The sequence below is a fragment of the Triticum urartu genome, chromosome 1 (assembly GCF_003073215.2).
Source record: "Triticum urartu cultivar G1812 chromosome 1, Tu2.1, whole genome shotgun sequence".
Classification (NCBI taxonomy): Eukaryota; Viridiplantae; Streptophyta; class Magnoliopsida; order Poales; family Poaceae; genus Triticum; species Triticum urartu.
In genome coordinates, this window is record NC_053022.1 from 294,617,045 (window position 1) to 294,630,396 (window position 13,352).

The 13,352-nt window shown below is 48.4% G+C and overlaps 1 long non-coding RNA gene across 5 annotated transcripts; it reads right to left on the bottom strand.

Moving 5' to 3' along the window:
• Window positions 1-524: 524 nt before the first annotated feature.
• On the bottom strand, window positions 525-5,465 carry LOC125508534. Of its 5 annotated transcripts, none has more exons than XR_007283590.1 (6): window positions 4,834-5,465; window positions 4,360-4,706; window positions 2,317-3,949; window positions 1,215-1,819; window positions 1,025-1,111; window positions 525-924 (listed from the first exon to the last, which is right to left on the bottom strand). It is a non-coding gene; the product is annotated as an uncharacterized LOC125508534 (long non-coding RNA). The 5 variants fall into 5 exon arrangements; XR_007283591.1 differs by having other exon boundaries at window positions 1,215-1,357; window positions 1,626-3,949; XR_007283589.1 differs by having other exon boundaries at window positions 1,215-3,949; window positions 4,360-4,679.
• Between the last annotated feature and the right edge of the window lie 7,887 nt (window positions 5,466-13,352).

Below are 13,352 nucleotides of genomic sequence, written 5' to 3' on the forward strand. Positions count from 1 at the left end.
GAGATAACAACATGTAGCCGACCCCGGGAAACAGGTGGTCAGGGATCATCCGCAGAGAAACACGAAGTCGGCTGACGACCGCCGAGCATGGCCAGGCCCATCTCGCTCTCGTGGCTGCCGTGGTGGCTCCCGGGCCTCTCCGTGGCTCCTCCACTCCGAGTCCACAGCCTGACCTCGGCATTCCGCCTCCATCCTCCTCCGCCCTCTGTCCCGCGTGCTCCTCCACACCTCCCTCTCCAAGCCGACGGATCCGACCTTCCCCTCGCTGGATACGGTCCACCACGAGCCTCAAGCCACCCTGCCGCTACGCTCGTGTCCATGTCATGCGTGGTGTAGAGGTGGCCAGCGTGTGGAACAGGCTGCGTCGCAGGCGTCTGCACGTTGTGCCTCCGCTTCCTCACCCCGGCGAGCGCCAGACTGAACAGCTTCGCATCGGACTGCCGTTTTGTTGTACAATTTCCCTTCGTTCTCATTCTGTGTTTGTTGATTCAAGAGGCTCGTTGTTGATATGCAATTTTCCTATGTATATAAACTGGTAGACTTTTATGTAAGCAATCAAGGTGGGATTACTCCGAGTACATGTGTGAAAATCAGGTAAGGTACAAATACAGAAGCGTGCATGCAGGCCCAATAAGAGAATGTGGACGTGGACCAATTGGATGGAAAAAGTTTTTAGTACCACCTCGCAGCAATTGGACGGACTGTCGATCAAAACTAACGGAAGAAAACTAAAAGCGTAAATTCACGAAAAGAAGCGTATTGTGACGGTGAACCCAAAGAGTCAATCCGTGCTTTATTATTACTAGCAAAAATGCCCGTGCGTTGCAACGGGAAAAAATCACATGCCCTTCCGCCACCCACCTCGCGGCACAACTGCAAGCTGCATCCAAACAATCCCTGCCCACCATCAACACCACCACATACCTGCATCCCATGCAAGCTCTTTAAACAATTATCATCCAAACATGTATATTGCGAATTTGAAATTGACATTTCCATTGTTGTGTGGCATAAATTTACATACCATATGTATTACACATGGATCTAGGCCGCCACCAGTGCCTTTGCACGACGCAAGCCTCTATGATATGAATCAACAACCTGAAAATTTCTGAGATATGTACAAGGAAACACAGATAAGGTAGTGAGGCAATAAATTTCATAACATCTTATAATGACAGTTGTATGTGATTTGCAGGAAGTGTTCTACTCACCATCGCAGGTCCTTGCTGGTTACATAATTATTGCCGAGGGCGGCGCAGATGGTCGTCTGTGTGGCTAGCGGCATGCCTTCTGCAGTGATAGCCACTCCATCGTCGAATCTTCCCTCCATGACAGACTCACCACCACCACTTGCCTGCGGAGATTGTGGCATCTTCCCGTAGTAGCTTTTTATGGTAGGAATATTGGACTAATATACATGTAACCAACAAACGGAGCACCGCGATAACAAAACAACTTTGACATTCTTATTACATCAGAAAGTTAAATATTTACTCCTATAGGATTTTCTAGTACATCCTAGGACATTGGTGTGTGAGCCTTAATTACATGCAAGAAGACGCAGTTCAGTTACAAAAACTACACAGTCAAAAGAGAACAAAATTAGAACTGAATTTCATCACCTGAAAGTTGGCTGCGCGTTTACATCATAGCGAGCCTGAACTTTTCTATTGATGGATCCCCTTTCTTCTGCTCCGAATTGTAGATGAATTGCTCACTCTACTTTGATTTGATCCTTGACGAATCTTCTAAATATTGGAAGAAACCGGGCGAGCAATGACCTCTTCTTTTTCTTATTACTCTCTATCTCTCCCTCCTTGAGTAACAAAAATAGGTCAAAAAATCTAGGCATTAACTAATTTGTAGAGTTCTCTACATTAGCACCTTTCAACAGTAGCGTTATATATTAGCATGAGGTATAATGTTACTTCTGAAAAACACCGCTGCTAACTTACCGTAGTATTACCCTAATAATAAAAGCTAAATCCTCTAAACAACCAAATACTAAAGGAGCTTCTATGTAATCATTTGCAGCCGAGATCCTACGTGAAAATATATTCCAACTCCCAAACACTTACTCGGTGCTAGAATGGAAAAAATGGTTAGTAAATGTTATCAATTTTGCAATGAAAATTAAATGTTTGTGACATTCTTCATCTAAAGAAAATTACTTTTTAAGTCTTCCTCTTTCAGGCTTGGGGAATAACCAAAGGTACCATTATAATTGGTGGTGATGGAAACATGCATGATAATCAATTATACACAACATCATCAAAGAAACTGGATCACTATTTTTTCTTAATTGAACCTCACCACATAGATGCGCTCATGTAGGCCAAACAAAAGGGAATGAGACCTGAAAATAAAACAAAACTTGGCTAGGTCAAGCATTCAAAGAAAGAGACAATTTGGAGTGACTTGCAGTGTTCAGAAATATATTATCTTTAGACTGGTTATACAGTTCTACTTGAGCTTCACATACTGTCAGAACACATAGATGTGCAAGTACAATTCTTTTAGAATATGCTAAACCTGGAAAGACACTTAATTAGCTCCGCTGTGCGATGGCTAACTGGAGTTGGAGCAATGCATTTCTTTAGCAATGAGATTGCAATCTGGGTATGTCCCTTATGAGACAAAACTGATATATTCAATTAAGAAAAGTAGAAAAACTCAACAAATGCACTGACCGACATCATCAGTACTTGGGTCATATAAATGCGCAAACTGCATGAAAGATTCAAAATTTTCATTTTCAAATGGTGCAATAATCTTTGGTGGCCTTTCCTAAATATCTAATGGCCATTGTTTGACTATTTTTCCTTACATCTAGAAAGGGTCAGAGATTAACCAAAGAAGTTCTGCTCATAAAACGTAGACCATGGAAGGCTGTCAAAATGGTGAGGCACTCATGCAATTCTCTCAATTATGTATTGTCACCAACTCATCTCTGGATTAGCCGCTCCTACAAACACCTCAAATATTTGCAAGGAAACAGTCTAATGGATATATATAGATGGCTATAATGTAGCTAAGTGTATGCATGCCTTTTGTTGATAACTGAAATCAAGGACGTTGGTAAACTATATGGCCAATGTAGGAACGTTTGGTTCTAATACTGTCTACTTTGATCAAAAAAGATTCTTGTAACAATTTATAACTTAATGGGAAACATTAAGCCCAATTCCACATATGTGCACAATGATGCCGCTTGACTAAACAAATGATGAAGTTAGGACACCCCAATAACAATAATTCAGATAGAGCATAATGTTGGAAAATAAGTTCTGGCAATACAACGGAATCATCCTATAGACTCATTCCACATATGTGCACAATGATGCCGCTTGACTAAACAAATGATGAAGTTAGGACACTCCAATAACAATAATTCAGATAGAGCATAATGTTGGAAAATAAGTTCTGGCAATACAACAGAATCATCCTATAGACTCAGCTATTAGTAAACTGCAAAAGTGCGAAGAACAATTGATCAAGTTAAGCATATAAAGATACAACACGTGAATAGAAAGGATCATACCAACCATTCTTTTATGTGCAGATCACGAAAAGTAGGGGAAAGAATAGAGGATCTTGATGAAACAAAACTGAATCGAGGTTGCATATTTTTGCATCAATATAGTGTGCATTAAATTAGAGTTTTTTTGCGAGGAGCATTAAATTTAGAGTTTATAGAAGATAATAAGAAATAGTAGCATGCATTACTCGCTGGTTTATTATTGTGGATCGAAGGACCTGCATCGACTTATCATTGGACTAAGTGCCTAAGTGGGGCAGGCTGCAGGTGAGAATAGCAAGAGTAGGCAGTCCCTTGACGAAATGAGAGAGGAGTGGGTACTTCTTACTGAGGGACCATGCGGTGACTGCACCGTTGCAGATCGTGTGGCCATGCCTAGGAGTAAACTGCAAAGCACATCGTTGTCACCTGGCAGGGGGTAGGTGTTAATACACTGGAGATCACAAGGGCGAGTACAGAATAAAAGCAGATTTTGCCACTGCTCTATAGTTATGACTGCAAACAGATTGTGTATGTGTCTTTTCTCATATCAAAAGGGAGTAGCATCATTTGAGTGCCTTTTGTTCCGGACAAAATAACTTCTGAATCAAATCCGCATAAGTTCTGTGATTCTAAAAGGCATGATGGTTGGCTATGCCACACAGATCCAGAATATTCGAAGTGAGATCAGAGAGAAATCAAGATCGCATACATATGTCGGTGGGCAGCACAGAGTAGGCACACAGATCTAGAATATTCAAAGTGTGTTCAGAGAGCAATCAAGATCATCTACATAGGTTGGTGATCAGCACAGAGATTACAGGAAAATGAATACATACTTGGATGGCATTGAGGGAAACGATTGACACAGGCCTCCTTTCCCCTTGGTTGGACGAACCTGTGGTGTTTGCAGAATTCGCCATGGACGTAGAACCCTAGCTTCACCAAAATCAGCTCTTCCCAGGACCAAATTGTAACCTACAGCTCGAGCTTGCTTCTCTTCCCTGCAAGGCTTCCGTCCTCACCCTCTGCCTTATCTCTGATTATCCTGGGTACGCTCTCCCTGCCGGCGTACGGACGCGGCATCCGTCCCCGCTCCTCAAGGGCCGCCACTTGATCTCTGTCCCCCAAAACTCCTCGTTCTTCTTCATCTCCTCACCTAATTAACTTACATTGTTTTTCTTAGCTGTGTACATAGGAGATTGTAGAATGTATCTTTATAAGATTGGTAACGTGAAGCAGTACATGGACTGAATTGATCAGAGAAGAATGAAAAGAGTATGAATAAGGAGCATGCGGTCGTGGCTACATACCATCAATTGTCTCCCGACCGCACAAGCTATCTTTCCACTCGCTCGCTGCTGCACATATCTTAAGGCCGGCCTCCGGGAACTCCATGAACCAGCTTCCTCGACCATGGCAAGGGCGTTAACCCCCCTGACCCCGCCGGATGCCATCACCGGAGCAACCACACAGGCTGCTCCCTGCCATCTCTCCTTCTCCTCATTCCTTCCGGCCTCTCTCTCTCTCCTACGCCCCACTTCCCCAGCTCCTCTTCTTCTCCTTCCTTCCCCTCTCTCCCCTGCATCTCCCTTTCACTCAATCCCTCTTTCTCCTTGCCGCTGATCTACAGGAGCTTACCATCTCCACTGTATCCCGTCCCCACCGCTCGCCCCAACCGCTTGCCGGAGATCACGCCGCCGCCGTCGCCGTTGCCCGGTTCCCCCTGCCCCGTGCACCGCGGAGAGGGAGGGATGGGGGCGTGGCGGCAGAGAGAACCCTAGAGCCAGGGCGTGTCGACTTATCGTGCAGGAGACAGAGGGCTCGTCGGGGTCGGCGGCGCTCGGGGCGTCGGCGCCGCGCGGCGCCGTGGCAGGGGTGGCGGCGCGCTGGCGTTGGAGGTGAAGACGGAAGGGTCGTGGGTCATCTCGGTGTTTTTTTATTTTCTCTCGTACAGACCGATTCGGCTTGACTTATCAATTGGACTGCGGGTTAATTTTTGAAAACTTCAAGAACGTTTTTGCAAAAACGCCTCGACGGTGAACCCGGAAACTCAATCCGTGCTTTATTATTAGGGAGAGATAGGAAAAGATTTATATTATTACTATTATCATATATTTTATAGAGACTTATATATACATTATAAAAACATCCCACGTGTTATTAACTTATAAAAGTAAATGTTTAACGGAAGTTGGAAAGGAAAATCCTGGTTATTTTTGACTCACAGGCAAGGAAAATCCTGATGATTGCGTACAAAAGCTTGCGAAGATTTTAAGAACCAATTTAATAATAGCGCGCTCATTTTTATTTTGAGCAATAACTCGCTAATTTCTTAATTATATATATATAATGTGTCTCTTCAGTTTATTCTTTGATATTAATTACTTCTTCTAACATAACATTATATATATAACGAGCCCACCTAATATGTGTATTTCAAGGAAGTTCAAATGGGCTGGGATTTCTTAGAAAATATAAATGGGCCTGATTGACGCAAAATTATTTGTTTACTCAGCCCAGCAAGTGGACTGTACATTCTAAAAAACATGGGTTAAATATATGCCACATTTTTGCACGCTGACATGTGGGTCAATAGGTCGAAGTCTACGCAGGGCGTTGTCAACTTGGTCAACAAATGATTGTGTCATCCACAGCCATTGGATTTATATCCAACGGCCGGCATGCACCTTCAATCTCTCGTCTTCTTCCTCCAGCATCACCGGGACCGCCTGGTCTGGCCTCCGGCGGCTAGCGGCTCTGCTTAGCACGCATCGCTGCAAAAGCGCTACCCCACCGCCGGCCAGGCTATCCCTCCACCCCTCGACACCTCTTGTTATTCTTCACAGACTACAACCCCACGCCACAACAGAACCAGTTATAACCCTTTTCCTCATCTCAATCTGCGACTCCACTGCCGCATTTCCCCATCTCCGAGTCATTCCTGTCTGGGGCCTCGCCGTCGTCCATCGCCTCGCTGCGTTCGGTGCGGTGTGGTAAAAAACGAGAGTCGTCGGAAGAGGACTGTACATGGAGAGCCTGACGGCTGGGACCCACGAGGTCCATGGTCGCATGCAAGAAAAGTTCCTCCTTATTAAGCTAAAAAATGTTTCCTCCACCTGATAGCTGGGACCCACCGGCTGTATCTTCGCATGGAAGGAGGTGCCTCCTTGTTTTGCGAAAAAATTATTCATCCCGTTGACAGCTGGGACCCGTCAGATTTGGTGACTGACTTGTGGGCCTACTAAGCGGACGTGTACGCATGACTTTGTCAACTTAATCAACAAATGATTCTAGCAGCTGGACCGTTGGATGTTAATCCAACAGCCGTGCTCCTTCTTCAACCTCTGTTCTTGCTCCTGTCTCCCGTGGGCGGCCCGCGGCTGTGATGTCGCGCACCCGAACCAGTGAAGTTTCTCACTCCTCTCCATCTACGACTCCACTGCCCTGTCTTCCCCATCTTCGGGTCGTTCCAGCCTGGGTGCGCTCGGCACGGTGTGGTCAACGTGGTCAACAACCGAGAGTCATTGGAAGATGACTGTACGTGAGAGGCTGACAGTGGGGACGCATCATGCCCATGGACGCATGCATGCAACGGAACGCGGCGAGGTCAATGTGGTCAAGGAACGACTTCCATCGAAAGTATACTATACATGGAGAGTCTCAGCTGGGTCCACGGCCGCAGCAAGTAAGTGCCTCCTTATTACGCAGAAAATAATGATTCCTCCAACTAATAGCAGGGACCCACTCGACGGGCCATCGTATTTTGCGGAAAAAACGTTTGCCCCCTGACTGCTGGGACCCACCTGACGGGCCACCGTATTTCGTGAAAAAACGTTCCCCTCGCTGTCAGCTCGGACCCACCAGAAGTGCCTCCTTATTACGCACAAAAAAATGAATACTCCCCCGGCTAGCTAGGACTCACCTTGGTGGGAGGCTCACTTGTGGGCCTACTAAGTTGACGGGGACGAAGGGCTTGGTCAACTTAGTCAATATGAACGATTCTAGCTCCAGTGACCGTACGATGTCCATCTAACGGTCGTAGTGCTTCTTCAACCTCTGGTGTTCTTAGTCCAGCCGCCCAAAGCAGCGCTGGTCGTGCCGCATGCTCCTGCCTCCCGTGGCCGGCTGTGCTGCCATGGAGGCCTCACCGCCCCCTACTATTCCCACCGCTGGCCAGGACCTGCGGCGACGGCAGCCTCACACCGCAGCTGAACCAGTGAACCCTCGTACTCCTCTCTGCGCAGGCTTCCACTGCCGCGTCTTCCCCGGCTCCGCGTCGTCCCCTTCCTAGGCCTCGCCCTCATCCACCGCCGTGGTGCTCTCCGCGCGGTGTCGTCAACGTGGTCAAGGAACGACTTCCATCGGAAGAGTACTGTACGTGGAGAGGCTGACAGCTGGGTCCACGGTCACAGCCCAGTTTTTTTATGATTTTCCAAGTAAGTCGCTTTGTCAGGCCTGTTGGGCTGCAAATCTTTTAAGAAGAGGAGAGCTTTCATTCGGCTGGCCGAGAAAATGGCCCATCAGTAATGAGAAATGGGCTGTACATTTTTAAAACATATCAAACCGGCAATTAGTTTCAAATATCTTGTTTTTCATTTCGATATTTTTAATTACATTAATTTTTGTGCGTGGAGAATTTGTTGGATTTTATATTGATATACATTTATTTTTAAAATCAGTTTGAATGTGAGTCGAAATTTTGGGATTAAAAACAATTCGGACCGCACCGAAATATGCAAAATTTTGTATAATTTTTTAACCGTGGCCACAATATGGCTGTAATGCTAACAAAAAGAATATGGGCTCCAAAAAACCCTTAAGAATTAGCAAATGGGTTGTAAATTATTAGAAATAATGGCAGATGGGTTGTTTGCTGTTTTCCCCAGATTTGAGCCTTTCCTAAAAAAAGGTTGACGCACAAGTAGTGACTGTTGGATGTCCATCGAACGGCCGTCGTGCTTCTTCAATCTCTACTCTTCCTGCTCCAGCCGCTCAAACAAGCGCCGACGGGACTGCCTGCTCCCTCCTCCCCGTGGCCGGCTGTGCTGCCGCGCAGGCCTCACCGCCCCACCGTACTCCCATTGCTGGCCTAGCCATCCCTCTACTCACCCACACCTGCTGTTATTCTCCGGCGACGGCAGACGAACCAGTAAACCCGCGTATAGTCATACTCCCCTCCGCGTGGGAAACAACTGCCGAGTCTTCCCTGCCTCCGTGTCGTTCCCTTCCTAGGCCTCATCGTCGTCCACCGCCCTGGTGCTCTCGGGGCGGCCTGGTCAACGTGGTCAACGACCGACATGCATCTGAAGTGGACTGTACGTGGAGAGGCCGACAGCTGGGTCCACGGCCGCACGCAAGGAAATACCTCCTTATTACGCGCAAAATAATGATTCCTCCACCTGACATCAGGGACCCACCGAAAGGGCCTCTGTATTTCGCGGAAAAAACGTTACCGCCGCTGACAGCTCAGACCCACCAGCTATATCTTCGCATGCAAGAAAGTGCCTCCTTATTACGCACAAAATAATGAATACTCCCCCTGTTAGCTGGGACCCAGTATAGTGGTAGGTTGAATTGTGGGCCTACTAAGTTGACGGGGATGGAGGGCTTTGTCAACTTAGTCAATATGCACGATTCTAGCTCCAGTGACCGTACGATGTCCATCCAATGGCTGTAGTGCTTCTTCAACCTCTGGTCTTCTTGCTCCGGCCGCCCAAACCAGCGCCGGTCGTGCCTCGTGCTCCCGCCTCCCTGTGGCCGGCTGCAATGCGGCGGAGGCCTCACCGCCCCCTACTACTCCCACCGCTGGCCAGGCCATCCCTCTACTCACCCACACCCCCTGTTATTCTGCGGCGACGGCATCCTCACACCGCAGCAAACTAGTGAACCCTCGTACTCCTCTACGCGTGGGCATCCACTGCCGCGTCTTCCCCGGCTCCGCGTCGTCCCCTTCCTAGGCCTCGCCGTCGTCCACCGCCCTGATGCTCTCGGCGCGGCGTGGTCAACGTGGTCAAGGAACGGCTTCCATTGGACGTGGACTGTACGTGGAGAGGCTGACAGCTGGGTCCACGACCGCAGCAAGGAAGTGCCTCCTTATTACGTGCAAAATAATTATTCCTCCACCTGACAGCGGGGACCCACCAGACGGGCCACCATATTTCGTGAAAAAAATGTTTGCCCCTAACTGCTGGGACCCACCAGCTACATCTTCGCACGCAAGGAAGTGTGTCCGGGCAAAAAAACGATTCGCCCCCTGACTGCTGGGACCCACCAGCTACATCTTTGCAGGCAAGGAAGTGCCTGACACTCGGGACCCACCTGGTCGAAGCGTACGTAGCGTTGTCATTCTGGTCGCGAATGTGTACGCACATATATACTGGTGGATGTAGAGGCGCGCACGTGTCGTAGTAGAGGTGCGTACGTGCCGTAGTAGAGGCGCGCACGTAGCATGTACACGTACATACAGCGGCCAGGGTGCAAGAAAGAAAATACGGCCACGTATGTGTACATACGGGCGGGGTCTCGAACGCCTGCTCGCGCATACGTATGGCCAGGCTCGTGTACATGGCTGGGTCGAAACGAAGAAACAGCGTCGTCGTCGTGTTCACGGGGAGGCGTCGTGTTCATGGGGAGGCAACGGAATGCGTCGTGTTCATCGGGAGGCAACGGAACGCGTGGGAGCCAACCGGCTGGGTCGGAACGAAATGCATGGTCGTGTTCATCGGGAGGGCTTGGATGGAACAGGCGATAGAAACGAGGCCTAGCGTACCGCACAACGGAGGAAACGGACCTCCTACGTTCGGAACGGGGTCCTGTTGATCGGGAGGGGTCTGGCGTACCGCAAAACGGAGGAAACGGACCTCCTATGGTCGAAACGGGGGTCCTGTTGATCGGGAGGGGTGTGGCGTACCACAAAACGGACGAAACGGACCTCCTACGGTCGAAACGGGGGTCCTGTTGATCGGGAGGGGTGTGGCGTACCGCAAAACGGACGAACCGGACCTCCTACGGTTGAAACAGGGGTCCTGTTCATCAGGAGGGGTGTGGCGTACCGCAAAACGGGACTCCACGGGATACTGTTCATCTCCACCGTCGACCTCCTCCAGCCTCCACGGGCTACTGTCGACCTCCTCCAGCCTCCACTACGCGCTACTCCACCGGCTACTGTTCAACCACCCCTCCACCGTCTACTATTCATCCAGCCCTCCACACCACGGGGTCCTGTTCATCCACCCCTCCACGGGCACCCCTCCACTGTCTACTGTTCATCCAGCCCTCCACCACACCATGGGGTCCTGTTCATCCAGAGGCAACGCCACCGCTCACTGTTCATCCAAACCCCCCGCAACACTCACTGTTCATCCCAGAGGCAACATCGATCGACTTCAGTTAGCAGCAGTAGCAAAGGAATCGCTCGATCGGGTTCAGTTAACAGCCATCGATCAATCGCTCGGGTTCAGCAACGCGTAGCCTGCAGTGCAATCGCTCGGGTTCAGTTAGAGCCCAACGCCACGCTCGGGTTGAGTTAGAGCCAATGCCTCGCACACACGTGCGTACGTGTACGAGAGAAACGCGCATCGCTCGGCCCCGACCTCTCACCGTAACCGGGAACTCCCCGAAATTTTCCTCGCCCTTGCTTCTACCACGGTTTTTTCCGTCATGGACGGCCCAAAGAATGTCATGCAGCTGCGTCTCCGGACCGACCAGGACGAAAAGCCCATTTTCTGTCATGATTTTTTGTCATAGAAGTAGGAGCCCACCACATCTATGATGATACTAGGTTTTTTCACAATTATCGTCATAGAAGTGTCATATGTATGACAGGAAAAAAAATTGTTCAGCCCGAAATGTCACGGATATGTCTTTTTTGTAGTGTATATGCCTCAGCCATAGGGTCTATTATGTATGCCATGCTATGTACCAGACCTGATGTGGACCTTGCCATAAGTTTGGTAGGGTGGTACCAAAGTAATCCGGCATGGAACACTGGACAGCGGTCAAGAATATCCTAAAGTGCCTAAAAAGGACTAAGGATATGTTTCTCGTTTATGGAGGTGACGAATAACTCGTCGTAAAGGGTTACATCAATGCAAGCTTCGACACAGATCTGGATGACTCAAAATCACAAACCGGATACGTGTACATTTTGAATGGTGGGGCAGTCAGCTGGTGTAGTTGCAAGCAAAGCGTCATGGCAGGATCTACATGTGAAGTGGAGTACATAGCAGCCTCGGAGGCAGCACAGGAAGCAGTCTGGATGAAGGAGTTCATCACCGACCTAGGAGTTATTCCCAATGCGACGGGACCGATGACTCTCTTCTATGAAAACACTGGAGCTATTGCCCTTGCCAAGGAGCCCAGGTTTCACAAGAAGACCAGGCATATCAAGCGTCGCTTCAACTCCATTCGTGAATATATTCAGGATGGAGACATAGATATTTGTAAAGTGCATACGGATCTGAAGGTCGTAGATCTGTTGACTAAACCTCTTCCACGAGCAAAACATGATCAACACCAGAACTCTATGGGTGTTCGATTCATCACAATGTAACTAGATTATTGACTTTAGTGCAAGTGGGAGACTGTTGGAAATATGCCCTAGAGGCAATAATAAAGTGGTTATTATTATATTTCCGTGTTCATGATAATTGTCTATTGTTCATGCTATAATTGTATTAACCGGAAACCGTAATACATGTGTGAATACATAGATCTTAATATGTCCCTAGTAAGCCTCTAGTTGACTAGCTCATTGATCAATAGATGGTCACTATTCCTGACCATGGACATTGGATGTCATTGATAACGGGATCACATCATTAGGAGAATGATGTGATGGACAAGACCCAATCCTAAGCGTAGCACAAGATCATGTAGTTCTTCTGCTAAAGCTTTTCTAATGTAAAGTATCATTTCCTTAGACCATGAGATTGTGCGACTCCCGGGTACCGTAGGAATGCTTTGGGTGTACCAAACGTCACAATGTAACTGGGTGGCTATAAAGGTGCACTACAGGTATCTTCGAAAGTATCTGTTGGGTTGGCATGAATCGAGACTGGGATTTGTCACTCCGTATGACGGAGAGGTATCTTTGGGCCCACTAGGTAATGCATCATCATAACGAGCTCAATGTGACTAAGGAGTTAGCCACGGGATCATGCGTTACGGAACAAGTAAAGAGACTTGCCGGTAACGAGATTGAACGAGGTATAGAGATACCGATGATCGAATCTCGGGCAAGTAACATGCCGATAGACAAAGGGAATTGTATACAGGATTGATTGAATCCCCGACATCGTGGTTCATCCGATAAGATCATCGTGGAACATGTGGGAGCCAACATGGGTATCTAGATCCCGCTGTTGGTTATTGGCCAAAGAGATGTCTCAGTCATGCCTACATGGTTCCTGAACCCTTAGGGTCTACACACTTAAGGTTCGATGACGCTAGGGTTATACGGAAAGTATGTACGTGGTTACCAAATATTTTTTTGGAGTCCCAGATGTCACAAGAAGTTTTGGAATGGTCCAGAGATAAAGAATAATATATAGGAAGTGAGGATTTGGACACTGGAAGTGTTCCGAGCATCACTGGTAATGTACCGGGACCACTGGAAGGGTTCTGGGGGTCCACCGGGAGGGGCCACCAGCCCCGGAGGCTTGCATGGGCCAAGAGTGGGAAGGGACCAGCCCCTGAGTGGGCTGGTGCGCCTCCCACCAAGGCCCAAGGCGCAGCACAAGGGAAGAGGGGGAAACCCTAAGCGCAGATGGGCCTAAGGCCCACCCTAGGGCGCGCCCCCTCTCTCCCCCTTGGCCGCCCCTCAATCCCA